Source organism: Accipiter gentilis, chromosome 10, assembly GCF_929443795.1.
Source record: "Accipiter gentilis chromosome 10, bAccGen1.1, whole genome shotgun sequence".
Classification (NCBI taxonomy): domain Eukaryota; kingdom Metazoa; phylum Chordata; class Aves; order Accipitriformes; family Accipitridae; genus Astur; species Astur gentilis.
The window spans coordinates 8,380,938-8,397,109 of record NC_064889.1 but is presented as its reverse complement, the minus strand read 5'-3'; the positions used below and the strand labels follow the sequence as shown (position 1 = coordinate 8,397,109).

The 16,172-nt window shown below is 36.3% G+C and overlaps 1 protein-coding gene across 5 annotated transcripts in view; it reads left to right on the top strand.

Moving 5' to 3' along the window:
* The window catches only part of ENTREP2 (endosomal transmembrane epsin interactor 2), a 179,865-nt gene that overhangs the window by 68,605 nt on the left and 95,088 nt on the right, over positions 1-16,172 (top strand). Inside the window, exon 1 of one of the 5 annotated variants that reach the window (XR_007507564.1) lies at positions 12,571-12,616. The exons of the other annotated variants lie outside the window; for them this stretch is intronic. The gene's annotated coding sequence lies outside the window, so the exon portion shown is untranslated. Of the gene's footprint in view, positions 1-12,570; positions 12,617-16,172 lie in introns of those variants that run through there. 5 annotated transcript variants of the gene reach the window in all.

Sequence of the window (16,172 nt, the reverse complement as noted above, 5' to 3'; positions counted from 1 at the left end):
ATGTTGCCTTTGAAAAATCCTGCATATGTAACATACTAACATATGTAACATAGTTAATACTAAAGATAGTTCCAAGAAAAAAGAATATAATGGAAAGTATGAAATGGAAAGACCCATATTAATAAGAATAAGCCTAATTAGAACTTAAGGTATATCTTTCAGTATTGGTTGCCCCAGTATTTCTCCGGTTATCTCTTGCTGGGCAAGTGAGCAGAAAGAGGAGGAGCAAACTATGTTTTTCCTGGTGTTACCAAAAGGGAGCATGGCCCAAAGTGCAGTTTCCTCCATTAGTCCATCAGTAATGTAGTTCGTATTGGAGATTTTACAGGTTTGCAGTGCTGTTTAGAGTAAGAATGTGTGTATCTCGGTAAAGATTGGACTAAATTTCTGCTCGGTGTTATGACCAATAGCTGGTATGCCTGGTTTTATTGCAATATATTTTATTCTACCTTATGGGCTTTGTAAATGATAATTTGCTACCTGGTACCTGGGAATGCTGCCTCTTTGATTGAATACAACTAAATAGAATTGTAATAGTGTTACCTATTAGAAACACTTCAAAAGAAAAAGTTCACCTGACAGTGAAAGAAAGTGTATGTTTGGTACCCAAATCTCATTTCATTTGTGTTACACTTTACTGCTCACATATTATAAACCATTAAAACTAAAATAATTCCTCTGAATTGAGTGCATGTACAACTGCAAAATCTAACTGAACGTAAGACTTTTCAAAATAGTTGCTTGTAAGCAACTGTAATTGCTACTTATGTCATTGGAGTAAATGATATTCATGCATCAGAAGTGTTATTAATGAAACTTGGCTTCTTTGATTCCTGAACACTTGCATATTGTAAACTCAGGCAGGCTTTCAGATGTCAGTTCATTCAGTGAAGTGTAAACAGGCAGTTGTGGTCAGTATCATTCAAGGAAATAAATATAAAAGGGAAGAAATAGTAAATGGTAGCATAATACTCTCAGAAGAGCTCACCTAAAATCTGCTCTAGGAAGTTATTTCCAAGAGTAAGCTTAGTGCTCATGAGTTAGATCCTCATTGTTTTTCTTCTGTATTTCTGTATTGGCACTTGGTGGTGGTATAATAAAGCAGTTGGAGGAATAGGGGTCAGGGATGGTGGGTTTTGCCTCTGTGCGATTAAGCTGTGCAATAGATAGTGCTAATAGTTTTGCAGTGGCTACATAATGTCTTTATTTCCTTGTTGAATTGTAAATACTTTTTAGCAGTTGGAACCTCTGTGTGCAGGATGACTGTTCTGATTAAACAATTAATACTGCATAACTTTACAACCTCATAGCACAAAGCACCATCAGCATGCTAATGAGTCATATTTCTTGTAATCTGCTTATACAATACATATGTAAAATACATATGGTCAATAATTACTTTTTAACCTAATTCATAGTATTAAACAACTATATAATTTATTACAATATACATGTCTTTTGTTGCACTGTGTTACAAATTCTGTCATTGCAAAGAGCGATAACAGAAAGAAAGGTAGCTTTATCATTTGAAGCCATGAATAAAGTTTTATAAAATTAAACCATACACCATCTGTGATGTTCCAAAAACTGGTGAAACTCTGGTAATACTTTAAGGTGCTAGTTTCCTGCTTGTTTTGGTTTTCTGACTAAAACAGGGTTGATATTACACCAGTGATTTGGCTATTGCTGAGCAGTACTTGCACATCATCAAGGCTTTTTCTCTTTCCCACTCTGCATCACTTGTTTTGGTTTTTTTTCCTTCATCTTTCCTTTGGTTATTAAACTATCTTCATCTCGACCCACAAGTTTTTTTCACTTTTGCTTTTCTGATTCTCTTCCTGTCCTGTTGCAGGGGGAGTGAGTGTTAGCTGCTGGCCAGGGTCAACCCCTCACACTACTGATGGTTTGCTCATCACTGTATCCATACAATTTTTTTCACAGATGCAGTGTCTTTTCTTTGCAGATTTATTATTTTCTGCAGGCAAAAAGAGGAAATCGAAGAAGCAATAAACACAAATAGTAGTTCATCAACTGTTAACTTCTGACTGTATCTTACCAGAAATGTGTTATGTAGTATTGGTATAGAAATGAGTGGGTGGTTGCATGGTTTAACACCTTGGAACCAAAGTTAAAAACTGAGAATAGTTGTGTATTTCCAAGATATTAGCATGAGTGGTGTTTTGTATTATATATTCAGTAGAAGATTCACAAATGTGTACGCACTAAGGAAATTTTACTGTGATGTTAATGTGCAGAAATTTAATTACACATAGAAGCTCTCATGCTAAAGTGTCTTTGCATGGCTTAATTATCTGAAGGATTCACCAGATTTTGTTTGCTTATCTGAATTTTATTGGTTACCACCTAGCCATCGGTTGCTTGTGTTGCCAAAATGCTTTATATATACAAGGAATCAGTGTCTGTTATCAAACCAGTATTTACATTTACCAGAGGAGACACCTGGGCAAAGGAGATATTTAAATTGTTTATACATTAATTTTGAAAAGTATTTTCCATATATTTCAGATGTTTCCTCATTAAGCTTTCTGTATTTTTAATTAAGAAATCTCAGAGAATTTCTAGTGGTTTGGGGAAATCTTTTAAGAGTCCCTTATTTGGAAACTAAGTGCTGGCTGTGTCAGTACCACTGCTTAAGGTTAAAATGCTGTGTTAAAATAGGAATTTGTTTCCTCGTGGTTTATGGAAGTGTCTGAAAATTGGCAGAGAGCTTGTATAGCTCCTGAGGTTGAATTACCTTGTACAAAACTTTAAACTCTGCAGTGAGATTATTTTTCTGTTACAGTCTATGGTAATTGCAAATCTGTTTGTGGTAAGGAGATTAATTCAGCCTCTGAATTGAGTAGAAAGCTGTTGCCATCTGGCATTTGGGTCCTAGAAAAATATTTTTACATTTCTAGCTGAAAGCTTTTACAATAAACTGATAGATTTAGTATTATTTTTTTTCAAGGAACAGAAGCGTATTTTTCTAATGTCTGTGAATGTCAGTGAACACAACACAATACTTATTAATAAGTGATCTTGATTACTTAGAATAGCTATTTAAAAGCATTTCCTGTAAATCTGCATTCCAGATACAGTTCCATGTATCAGTGAACATGCAAATCTGTGCATCTACCTTTAGTAATTAGCCTGGGTATAAAGGCTCAAAAATCTGGTCTGTACATTTGTTTTCCAGGGCATTTTCTTATTTCTTTCTTTGGGCTTAAATAGAAGGGGACGTTCTGTTTTCAACACATTATCCCTTCAAATAAACCATTACTTCATGCTTTTTTTTCTTCTTTTTTTTTTTTTAATAAGCAGATAGGATTTTCACAATTTAAGAAAAATAAGAGTAATTCTAAATAGCAGCAGTTCAACCTGCACATCAGGCACAAGGATGAACTGCTGTGCAAGGTCTCAGACTGCACCTGTGGTAAGAATCAGTCAAATACTGAACTGACTTTGTTAGAAAACATTCGTCTTGGGCCAGCTTGGTAGTTTGTTGCAAAATGAGAGATTTTCTTTCTAGAAGTCCTGTGAAAAGTACTGAAATCTGAAAAATTTGAATTAAAGAAGAAAAAAAAAAAAGAAAAAAAAAAAAGGTGGTGTGGTTATTTCCCCCCTCCTGAGATTTGGTTCTGACAGCTGGAATGAATAGATAATCTAGTGGACAGGCAATGTTAGCATAAATGGGTCAAGACTGTAAAAGAAAAACAAGTGAAAAAATGCACACACTGGGGGAATGGAAGAGTCTAAAGGCATCCGTCACCTTGTATGTCATTGTTGGCTTTGATACTTGTGTGATGCTGAGATGAGATGCAGAATATCACTCTGCTTTAACGTATCCCTTGATCATTCTGCAGTAGTGTTTCAGCATGCGTATACTTTGAATTTGTTGATCAAGGTGTTCATTAGGAACCCTGCTATTAGACAAACAGTCGTCTTTGAGGCTGAAGCATTAGTTTAAAGGTTAACAAAACACTGGGTAAAAACAACTACATCTTACATACCAGAGTTTTGCAAAGTTTCTGATAAATTGGGATGTGGCTGAATGCTGAGTATTGCTTGCTTTCAAAAAGAAACTTGGAAAGCTGTAATTGCTTCTACTTGCAAAGCAAATCCAATGCTGGTTCACAAAGTAGCTCTTCTAATATAAAGTTGTAAATTTTGCTCAGAGCTGTTGTGGACTGGAGTGTGAACCCAGTCTTTGAAATTGAGAGCAGAGTGGTTTTGACCTCTTTTCTAGGAGCAAGGAAGGAAAATACTCAAATTCAGAGGAGCTGAATGCTAAATCAAGGGGAAGAGAAAGGCAGAGGACTAGAATGGGAAGGAGGAATTAAAATCTGAGCCTGGCAACATGAGGGAGACTGAGATCAAAAGCTGTTGAGAAGAAAAGGACCTAGAAGAGCAGAGAGGAGTGAATTAAAAGCATGTCAGTAAGAAATCATGCAATGGAATCTCTGATTTTTCGGTGTGATTTTTAAATATAGTGCCATAAGCACCATAACTAATTAATCCAGACTTAAAATATATTTACATCTTTGGTTTGAATGACTTCAGTGAAGAAAGTGTGAGCTGTAAATAATCTTTTCCTGTAGTTGGGACGTAGTTAAGTTTTCTTTGTCTCTTCCCTTCCTCTTCTCCCCTTCACTGAGGGCTAGTTCTATATAGCACTAACATGGCTATACTGCTCTGGCAACCAAACTAGATCAGCTGTCTCTGCATACTACTGCAGTGTGACTGTAGTTATACCAAAAGTTTGTGAGACAGTATCTACAAATGAGGTTAGTGTATTTATTTATTGATAACTATTCCAGTTTACATCAACTTCAAAGGAGATTTAAAATATATTTCTATTTCTGTCAAAGCTGCTTCTGTATGTGTGTGTTAGTTATTCCAAGCAGATTCTCAGAGTAGTTAAACTTGAAGGATTTATTTATTTATTTATTTATTTGGTAGTAAATTCTCTTTCCTTATTTAAAGATAACAATTTTCCACCAAACCAGGCTAATGAATAGCAGATTTTGGGGCCTTTTCAGTCAGCCAGTAACTGTCATTCTTTCATTCCTGCTCCTTCCTTCCTTTCTTCTGAGGATATATGTGCCTTTTCTACCCTGGTTCTAGTAACTGTGACAGTGATCTGTAGAAGACTTCTGGAGAGGAATGTGAGTACTTGCCATTTATCTGGCTACATTCCAGCACCCTATGTGAAATGCATGGCAGAAGCTATGGATCTCTTGTGTGTCTTCTCTTGTCAAATTTGGGTCAGTAAGTGTTCAGATGCTCCAAGGAGGGCATTTTTAATTTACTGAATGCTGTTCCTGGACTGGAGACTTTAGTGAAAAGAGCAGCTGAAGAGGAATAGGAAAGAATAGGAACAGAACTGCAACTGAACAAGTCTGCTTTAGGCATCCTTAGTCACATCATGAATGAGCCATTCGCACAAAAGTTGGTTGCAGATCTTTCAAATTTTTTTCTTTCTTCAGCTTCTGGCAGCAGTTGAAGTTTCAGTAGTGGCGGGACAACCACAGTGTTTCCTCTTTCTCTTTCATTAGGGTATTCTTATGTTCTGTGTAAATCTTCATTTCCAAATACTTGACGAAATAACCAACATTATGAGAAACAAATGGGGATTCCTTAGGGTTTTGTTATGTAAATTGCCTTGATGAATAACATAACTAGGTAAAAATTATAAATATTTTATACAGATACGCTATATTTAGTGACTAGTTTGGGCTGTACTGGTGCTGGTTTTTGTGTTTTGTTTTGCTGTGAAGATTCAAGTGATCAGATTTCACTGGAGCACTTCTCAGAAAGTAGATTTCAAAGCTGTTTGTAAAAGATGCATGTAATTTTAGATGTGCATATGCAGGAATGTGCCCTAGTGGTGTTTGCGCACTTACTCAGAAAACAGAAGTTATCTGATCAACCACACTTGCACAGTCCTGCTTAAACTTTGATATTTGTGATCAGTCTGTGGAAATTAATAGCATACAGTACTTTATTTACTATGCATTAACACAGTGCAATAAATGTTGTTTTCTCCAAAACTCTAACAGTGCGGTTAAGCTTAATTTTATTCTTGGGTTAAAGTGCTACAACCTCTGGATGCCATTTCTGGTGGCCTTCTGAGGCCTTTTCTGATGCTATACGTGGATCACAAATGGAGTTTCTCCTAGACAGGGAGTGACTTTGGGTGACTAGAAAGTAGTTTGTCAAATATGATTAGCTTTCCTATCTGAATCCTCTTGATAGATGTTTGTGCCTTGAATCTGAGGCTTCTGACAGTTTTGTTTTGTTTTCTTTCTAGAATGGGCCTTTTCTGAATCTTTAATAGTTTGGGACCCTGTTAATGACTCATTTCCTCTTAGTTAAGCTGTTGGTCTTGCATTTCTCCAGTCTTCCTATTACCAAGCGTAACTGTTCGGCTTTAGTGCAACTTTTAGTTGCCAAAAAGAAATGCTTTTATGTGTGTGTGAAGTGGGGAAATCAGAGGTTGGCTGGAAATTCCACCAGTGTCCCCTGTCCTGAGAGATGTTTTCCCAGTGTATGAACTGCTGGTTTAGGCTGTGAATTAATGCCTCTTGTTGGATTGAGTAGGGGATCTGGAAAGTGTGGTCTTCAAAGTTTGCAGTTAGAGTGTGTGTGAATTCTGATTACATTCATGATTCATGTCCCAAATTGCTTTTTGCATGCAGATTAACATAAACATTTAGATTTTTAACAGCACACTGTCTCACCTATTGCTGCGGGTTTGTTTTTTTTTTTTTTTCCTAAGGCTGCCTATTCCCTTCTTTCTTCTTTAGTATATGGAAACAACTGACAGAAAAACCTACCCGCAGTGCCATTTTGTTAGAATGTACCTGACAGAAGAAGGAAAAAAGTGGAGAATGACCCAGTAAAGCTGTGAACTGGGAGATAAAGAAACAACACTTGAGGTGAAAACAGAGCAAGTGAATCAAAGAAATCTTTATAAAGGGGGAGAAAAGGTGTGACAGTGAAGCATCTATTTAGAATGAAAATTCTATGTCCCCTTTACAGCTTAGCACTTCTTACAGCTTTTCCTTGCCTGGGTCTGTCTGTCTGCATCTCTCTGTTACCCTTTCTACAAAAGCTGCCTGTTCCTGGGCCCAGCTGCCACCAGCCATCACCCATGTCAGAATCTAGACTCCTCTGTTGAGCATCCATCTGCTAATTAGTTCTCCCCAGTGGCAAAATTTTAAAAGACCACAAGCAGCTTTTCCTGAAGAGCAGATAAAGCCTGCTGGGGCATCACACTTGCCCCTTTTTAAACAAGCGTGTCTTAATTACCCTTAAATAGACCCTTCTACTCCCCATCTGCTCCCATTGCATTGTGTTGCCATGGCAGCAGTTAATGCTAGCACAGTACCATGCAATAGGAAACTGTCACAGTTCCAGTATCATTGCTGCTGCTTACAACGAAGAGTATGGTATGGGTGCTACATTTGCCTCTCTTCAGTCCATCAGCAATTCCCCTGTTCTTACATGCTTTCTAAATATATCTGCTAATGGTTCTTCAATCCCATTTGCTCCTTCTTTTAAAAATGCAGGCTGCGTCACATCTGGTCCTGGAATTTTTGGCAGTCTTTGCACAGTCTAATTTCTTCAACTCTTTCTTGGTGTGAGTCTGGTTTCCTTCAGCATTTCTTCTTTCCTCCTTGGTAAATTAGTCTTGGTTTCTGACATCTGCCTTTGTAAGCACTGAAGAAAATAAATTGGTTTTGTTTAGGGATGTCCCTATCTGTCTTTCAGTAAAATACTTAGTTCATTCTTTATAAGTCTGCAGTCATCTTTATTGTTCACTTTTTGTTTATATGCTGGAAACATCACATTATTTACCTTTGCTTCCATAAGTAGCTTTCCTTTCAGTGTTGAGTAATTTTTTCAGGTTATGGATATTTAAGTCCCTTTCCTGTTCTTCATTTTACCATGTGTAGCTTCTGACCATAAAGCCATAAGGAATGAAAGAATTAACTACCCTTCAACCCTGAGAGTTGCTTATAACTTTATATTTTAGGCATGACTATGGCTAAATGCATTTTACAAGATGAATAAGAAATGTTTGTTCAACCTTATCAGCACAAGAGCATTTTGGGGCATAGATACAAGTATAGAAATGTTAAAAGACTAAAAAATGAGTCACTCATTTCACATAAAAAGGAACAGATCTGGTTGTTAATGTGTATTTTGTAAAACATTTGAGATGTGCAGCAAGATCATATTGTTTACTTTCTTGAGTGATATTTCATGAAAGTGCAGGCAGACACATCAAGTGGAGAAAACTGCTGAAGGAAAGCAAGCTCCTAATTCTCCAAGTAGAGTGAACATTAAATGTAAGATACCTTAAATTTATTATTACTCTTGGTATTACGGCAAGTAAAACCCTGTACTTCCATTTTTTGCATATGAATGATAATGACCAAAAAAAAGGATTTTACCACAAGAACAAACCCATTCACAACATAAAGAAAAGGAGTTTGAGACAGTTAGTAACAAATGTGAAATGTTTGAGGGACTCGGGAGAAAAAAAAACCTGTAGAGGGAGAGATTAGTGGGGGTTTTGGTGTGTTTTGGTTGGTTGGTTGGTTGATTTTTTTAAAGAAGTAAGATTAATAATTTGATGCTGAATATTCAAAAATGAATTTGTTTCAATTCCAGCAGTTTCATTAACAGCTGTAGAGGTTTATAAATACAGTAAAAAGTACTAAGACAATTCATTGCACTTTATCACAAATTGTGTGGAGATGATGGAGAGATAAATGATGATATTTTTAGTTTTCAGATTACAAAAATGAAATATCAGTACTTCGGCCCCTGATAGTTGATGTAGTCTCAAGAATTTTGGAAGCACTGAAGTGTTTCCAAAGTCAAAAGAAGCCATATATGAGCTTTGAGAGTCAAGGAGTCAATATGTTTTAAAATTGTAAATACATCTGTTGAAAAAATACATGCAAAACCAACTTCTTGTAATAATTTTTCACATTTCTATTAATTTTGGCATCTCTGCCTTCTAGAGTACTAATACAAAAGTGATTACACACAGCGTAATGTAGAAGCAGATTGATAATAGAAGCAAAAGCTATTTTGATATCTGTGATTCATTTCCTACTAAATTCCTACAGCTCTTAGATTAGACTTCCACTGAACTCAGTTGATCCCTGTTTATTTACAGTTTATAAAGCATAATCATTGCTGAAGACTTTAAACTGATGACTTAAAATGACTTAGCAGAGTTACCTGGATCCCAGACTGAGAAAACTTACCTTTATGGTTCAACATTTTAGTTGCTTAGTGTTGCAAAATCTTTGGGTAGAGAAGCTGCACAAATCTATAATAATGCAAACAGAAATAGACCACACTCAGTTGGATGCTATGCTTTCTATTTCTACACCATAAAATAATATGAATAAAATAAAATAATAATATACAGGTGAAACTGTATAGTTTGTCTCTAGATATGCAGTGAAACACTGTTCAGAATAGAAAAAAGTTTTTCTGCATTTTATCATATTTCATTTATTATTAGGATTTTAATTCAAAAGGATCTGTTCAATCTCTTCATCATTGTCACAGTACTGTTTCATGTTAGGAAAGGAAAAGACTGGTATCTATAAATAATATAGGTATATCTATTCAAAAGTAGAAATGCAAAAGCATTTTGACACTTTTTAAAATACGGGATCTAATGTTACATAGAATCAGGCAGTGATTGGTTTTCTACCATACAGTAGTTTTTATATAGCCATGAGCAGCAGTCATAACAAATTATCCATATCTATGTTGTCAGATGCTTATTTCTAAATCGTATGTATCTATTTTGTGCTCATGAAAAGAGACAGTACATCCTAGCATCTGAAGAAACATAGTAAGCAACACTCTTTAATTTAGCTTCTCCTACATGTGTTTGTTTTCAAATGTTTTATGGTTACATATAAATTTTCTAGTAAGTATGTGACTTTTATTCACTAGAAGCAAAGAATCTTATCTCTTTTGGGGGTGGGGAGGGATAAGCTAAACAGGCTCTGCAAACTCTATCAAAGAAACAAAAAACCAACCACCACCCCAAAAGAAGTTCTTATCTTCTGAACTGGCCAGAATTTAATCTTGATACAGTCATGCTCTTCAGGGCAGTGCTATATGTGATCAAATAGAGCCACCTCCAAAAAGGGGAGGGGAAGGAGAAGGATGTCTTTTCTGTTCAAAGACAGTAAGCAATGAAAATTGTCCTCTCAGAGTATTCCACAGCCTTGAACTCCCTGGTTGCGTGTGGCAGTGAAATGCGAATCAACTGCTGCCTCTGAATTGCTGCAATAGTAGCTTTATTCAACAGAGGCCCATGAAGATACCAAATCCTTTGAGCTCCTGTAATTTTGGTTCCCACTATGTCAGGGAAAGGGACATGGGCAGCACAGTCAGAAGCAGTCTCTTAGCTTTTTTTAACCTGTGATTTTCCAGGTGTTTCCTCTTTGCTGATTTCCATGGCATTATGTCCTGGTTTCAGCTGGGATAGAGTTAATTGTCTTCCTAGGAGTGGCATAGTGCTATGTTTTTGAGGTAGGTATGAGAAGAATGTTGATAACACTGATGTTTTCAGTTGTTGCTAAGTAGTGTTTAGGCTAAAGTCAAGGATTTTTCAGCTTCTCATGCCCAGCCAGTGAGAAAGCTGGAGGGGCACCAGAAGTTGGGAGGGGACAGGGCAGCTGACCCAAAGTGGTCAAGGGGGTATTCCATACCGTGTGACGTCATGCCCAGTGTATAAACTGGGGGGAGTGGGGGCATGGGGATCGCTGCTCGGGGATTAACTGTGTGTCGATTGGCAGGTGGTGAGCAGTTGCACTTTTCATCATTTGTATATTCTGATCCTTCTGTTATTACTGCTGTCATTTTATTAGTATTATCATTCTTAGTTTCTTCTTTTCTGTTCTTTTAAACCGTTATCTCAACCCACGAGTTTTACTTCTTTTCCTGATTTTGTCCCCCATCCCACTGGGTGGGGGGAAAGTGAGTGAGCGGCTGCGTGGTGCTTAGTTGCTGGCTGGGGTTAAACCACGACACATTACAATATTGAAAGCTGGTTAAGAGAAAAAGCAATTCAGTCTTTTGATTTACTTTGATCTCTCTTCAGCTGCTGTGTTTGGTCATCAGCATAGCTTGCTTACAAATACTGCTACCATGTTTGGTCTCCTTGAAGAGCAATGTAATTTAAAAGTCAATTTGTTGACATATTTTTATTTCCATTTGAGTTGTAGATGGATTAGTAGATCTCATTTCTTTTAACTTGGCATTTTTTATGAAAATTCAGCCCATCAGAATAATTCAGTGGCTTTATTCTGTTTGAAAAGACCTGCAGTTTAGGGTAGTAAAAGTGACCACAGCATAGACATGTTTTCAAGTGTACTTCTAAATACAGAGATAAATGTATCGTGAAGTTACCAATCTTTCTTTCTCTCTCTGTGGTTTTGCTGTATGATTTCCAAAAAAAGCTTTATTGTAATATCCACTACTGAAATTTTTAAAACCTGTAAAGCTATATTGTAACTGCTTGGGTTTTATTTATATTATAATCTGTATAGTCATACCAGCATTTTATGTATGTAGGGATTTGCTTTTTAATATAAATGAGTGACAGCTATCAGGAATCAAGAGGAAAATGTTCATGCTTTCTGGCATAGTACTAGAAAAGTTGGAAATACAGGATAGTGTATGTTAATCTTCTATATGCATAAGAACAACAGTAGAGAACCAGTATTTGCATTTGACTGGAAAAACAAAATATTTGCTTCTTGTTAACAGAGCTTTATTTGCAATAGGAAAACATATACTGGTTTTCTCCATTACTTTTTCAGACAGTAGAGAAAACAGCAAAAACCAGACTACCTTTTGCTAGAATGGTCCTTGCATGTAAAAGTAGATACAACAATAAAAAGGACCTATAGAGAATGGCTCAAGACATTGTATATTTTCTCTAATACTAAAGTGGCAAAAATTAGAGATACATAACATAGGCAGTCTATCTGCCCTCCCCCTTTTGTTGTTCCCCTTACCCTGCTAAGTTTTCACTTGTGTATAGACAGAATGGAGGAAGAGAAACTTACATATGCACAGAGCTAAAGAAATGTATATGGACATTCACACAGATACAGAAACATGTCAGCAGTGCAGTATAGTATAGGGATTGTGTGGGTGGGGAAGGGAGGAGTGAACTCCTGTTAACAGGGCCCAGTGAGCAACTCTGGGTTAGTGTTGCCAGTAGCAAACAGTTCTGCCTCATGTAATCAACATTATAGCCAGTCCCCTCCATTAGGGTTTGTAGAGCAAAAACATGTTGGTTAGAGCTTACCTTAGGAAAGTAAGAAAAGCTCCTGTGTTGGACAGGCCACTCCTGGGGTCTAGAGAGTTGGAGTGGTCCTAGTGTCAGAGTGGAGAAATGAGAAATCTGCCCACGCTGCTGAGTCATGTAGGAAAGGCAGCCTGGGAGGGAGAGCTGGCAATTCGATGCTGCTCTGCAGATCTTAGTCAGTGTAGACCATCCCTCTGCCGATCAGGTCTTTTTTTAATGGTCATCAGCTTTTAATTGAACTGTTCTTCAGAACAGGTAAATAGAAACATCTTGTTGTGTAATTTCCCATGTCCTGTCAATATAGGATTTTCTTCTATCATAAACAGTATATGCTATAATAACATAAAAATTAAATTCTGTTTCTATCTAGGAAAAGAAAATTATAATTCGATGTGTTTGTTTTATCCATGTATGTAAAGGCAAAGCTGATGACTATATGTTTTTCATCCTCTGATTTGGATAACTGGAGTAAAGCTGCATCTGTATGGGATCACTGGAGCTGGCTAGTTGGGCAGCTTGGAAAGTATTTGTTAAACTTTGTCTTTTGTTTTAGAATGGTGAGGAAACAGTAACTTCAGAAATTTATTTTAGATGAGATGAATTGCATTTGAAATGTTTTTATTTAAAAGTAGAATAAATATTTGCATGAACTAATATAAAGTATTTTGGGGAGGTGATGGAGTTGGGGATGGATACCTCATTCTTTATACAATCAAAACTCATGTGATTTCAGTTTCGTTTGTGCAACAGATGGAAGGAAATGCACCTTTATCCAAAGAGAATCTAAATATCCTGTGCTTGTTGAAGAAAAATACTTTGGTTTCAGTGGGATTTGTTTGCCAGGTGAATTGCAATTTAGAACCTGAGTTAGGCATGCCTGTGATCCGAGTGTTTGGGTTTCCTTACTACAGATGCTATAAAATCTCACAAAACCTTATGGATTCAGTTCTGCCGCAGATATATGAATGAAGGTCTTAGAAATTTTAAAGTTCATGTATTGATGGATCTCCATAGAGATGTGTGTGCATTTTTTCTTTAAACAGCCAAAACTATAATGAGGTTATATTAGAATCAAATTTGGAAAAACCACTGTCCACATTGAAGTCTTGCCTTACAAACTGTCTGATACTGAAGATGCTCAGGTACTGTTGATATAATTTAGCAGTTGTGGCTTGCTGACCTTGCTTACCTGACAGAAACCTTCTTCCTTAATGATGAAAGTAAAAGTATTCTGGTGTGATAGCTTTCAGAGAGACCACACAATTGTTCATTAATAAGAATAATTGCACATAGTAGTTAATTGCTATTAATGTTTTGGGAAAGACAGATGCAAAATATCTGTGTATTTGACCTTTACAACCTGCTTCTCTCTAATTATGCTACTGCCAGGAAGGGCTGCTCGCATAGCCTTTTGATGCCTGTCCTTGTCAGCAGAACAACATGAGCTTTTATTTCCTCAGGGTATTCTGCTACTGATGTTATGGAAGGTTAATTTATATGGAGTAGCAACATTGCACTGACACTTCCATGGAGGTGAATCCTTCCAGCAATGTGACACTTGCAAAAAGTGATATATTGTTTATATGGAGGACCCTATTAATGCCATTGCTATGGGAGTATAAATTCAGTCTTATGTAGATTTGTTTTAAAGTTACTAGACTACTCACTTTTTTTTTAATATATTAATTTCTATTTACTGATTTAGCTGGCTGTTTTGTTTAACTATGGATTGGTTTGTTATATACAAAACTAATTGAGAAAAATGTCTTCTTTCCCAATCTAACTATGTTCTGCTATTGCCATGGAACATTTTTGAGAATCAGTATTTTATTAGGTAATTTTAAAAAGTTTCAGTTTTTGCTTCGTCAGAGAATATGTTGGAAGGAAAATTAAACTTGTATGTCTGAGGTAGTTGCAAGTTTTAAATCTGGCTTATGTAGTCAAAATTCTATTCAGAAAGCATTTGTTTGAAGTGTCAATGATCACATTGGATATAAACTCTGCTTTTTCCACATGATTGTAGAGCTGAGAGCAGTCATTTTTGAAGCATTTCAAATTGACAACATTTTGAGTGGCATTAAAATAGGTTAGTGCTGTTTGATTTCTTTTTCTTTCAAAATAATAATTGAGGTAGATTTCATGTGCATGGATTTTTTTATTTAGGTAAGCACTGGTGTATAAATGGAAATGTCAGTGATAAAAATTAGACAATACAAACTACTATATAAAACAATTTTTTTGTCAAAAGGACTTCTCTTGACTGCCTGGACACATAGTAAAGATTATCTGATTAATTTTGTTGCAGTATTAACTGCAGATCATTGAAAGATTCTTTTGAGTGCTTGTTTTCATGTAGCAAACTTTGTATGAGGTTCTGTAGCGTACCAGCTGTCACTTCCCCTTGCCCTTTTAATAGAGTATTTGACAAAACTAAACTTGTTCTCTGCTATGAAAATAATTACCAGCAAAGTTTGCTTTGTTAATATTGCTGTTGGAAATGTGTTGCATTACTTGAATACTTAAAGAGATAGCTTGAATTTTATCTGCAAAAAAGTAAAGCTTCTCTTCTTGTTCCTCTTTCATATAGTAGCAGCCTGTAGGTCACCGATATTAAGATCTGTATAAAATGCACTTTTCAAATGAGTGAATGTGAAAAGTATGTCATATTGTCTATTTTAAGTTTTAAATATACTTAGTAGTATAATACAGTATATTGGATATATGATATGGATGATGTAATTACATAATTTATATTTTATAATATAATGTTATTTTTTACTTGTGTATGTTTATGTGTTTGTATATTTGTTGGAAGGCCTGAAAATTTTTATACTTTGTAGTGAGGTTTAACATGCAGAATCTTAAGAGAATTTGAGGGAACCAATTTCAGCATGTAAAAGTTGCAGGGCCAAAGGGGTGTTTTTGTCACTGATGGGATAGATTGACACAATCAAACACCTTACAGCCTCCAGGTTTCTAGCAGACACACAAAATCTTTTCATTTCAGGAACCTTTGGTGCAAAGGTCTTGAAAGCAAATGGTAAGACTTCTAGTATGAATTTGCATAAAGCAGTGGTAATGGATTTGCCTGATACGTGTTCATCCTCACGTGGCAAATGGATGCCAAAGCAGCGCACAGAGTATAAGGCTCCCTTTTGGAAAGGATCCTGTTGCAGTGCAGCTGCAAAACCCTTTTACTTTTTGCTTTGTCAGAATTTCTTCAGCTGTTGCAGTTTCTTCTTAGCAAAGAATGGAAAAATAGAAGCAAATATGCCTGAAACCTGCAAGTTAACTTCTGTGGCTGCTCACTGGGGCGGGGGGAGAAGGGGGCATGGACAAGAGAGGAATTGGATTATTGTTAGGGCATGAAAAGGGTTTGAAACAGGCTGAAAAGTTTTTTAGATATCGCAATAAATTACTGCAGATGTAGATGTAGAAGTGTTTGCTGCCATGCTAAGAACGGTAGGGAGATGATATGACCAGCAGACCAACTAATGAAATTATCTGTTTGGACTAAGCTTTTCATTTTCAAGAAGGACTGCAAGTTATCCGGTGCTTCATTCTCAAATTACAGCTCAAGTACTCCATGAGCTGTAAGATTTCTGTATAGTAGTTTTATAGAATTACTCTTTGTTCCTTTTAACGCACTTCAGAAAGGTGTAGATGTTAAAAGTGTTAATTAGAATCAAAATAGCAGAAAATGAATGGATTCCAAAGTATCTAGTTTTGACGAATTTTTACTTAATTAGTGTTTCTGAGCTGAGAGCATGAGGGCTTTATTACTAAATCAGGCCCTCTGTTACGCTTCCCT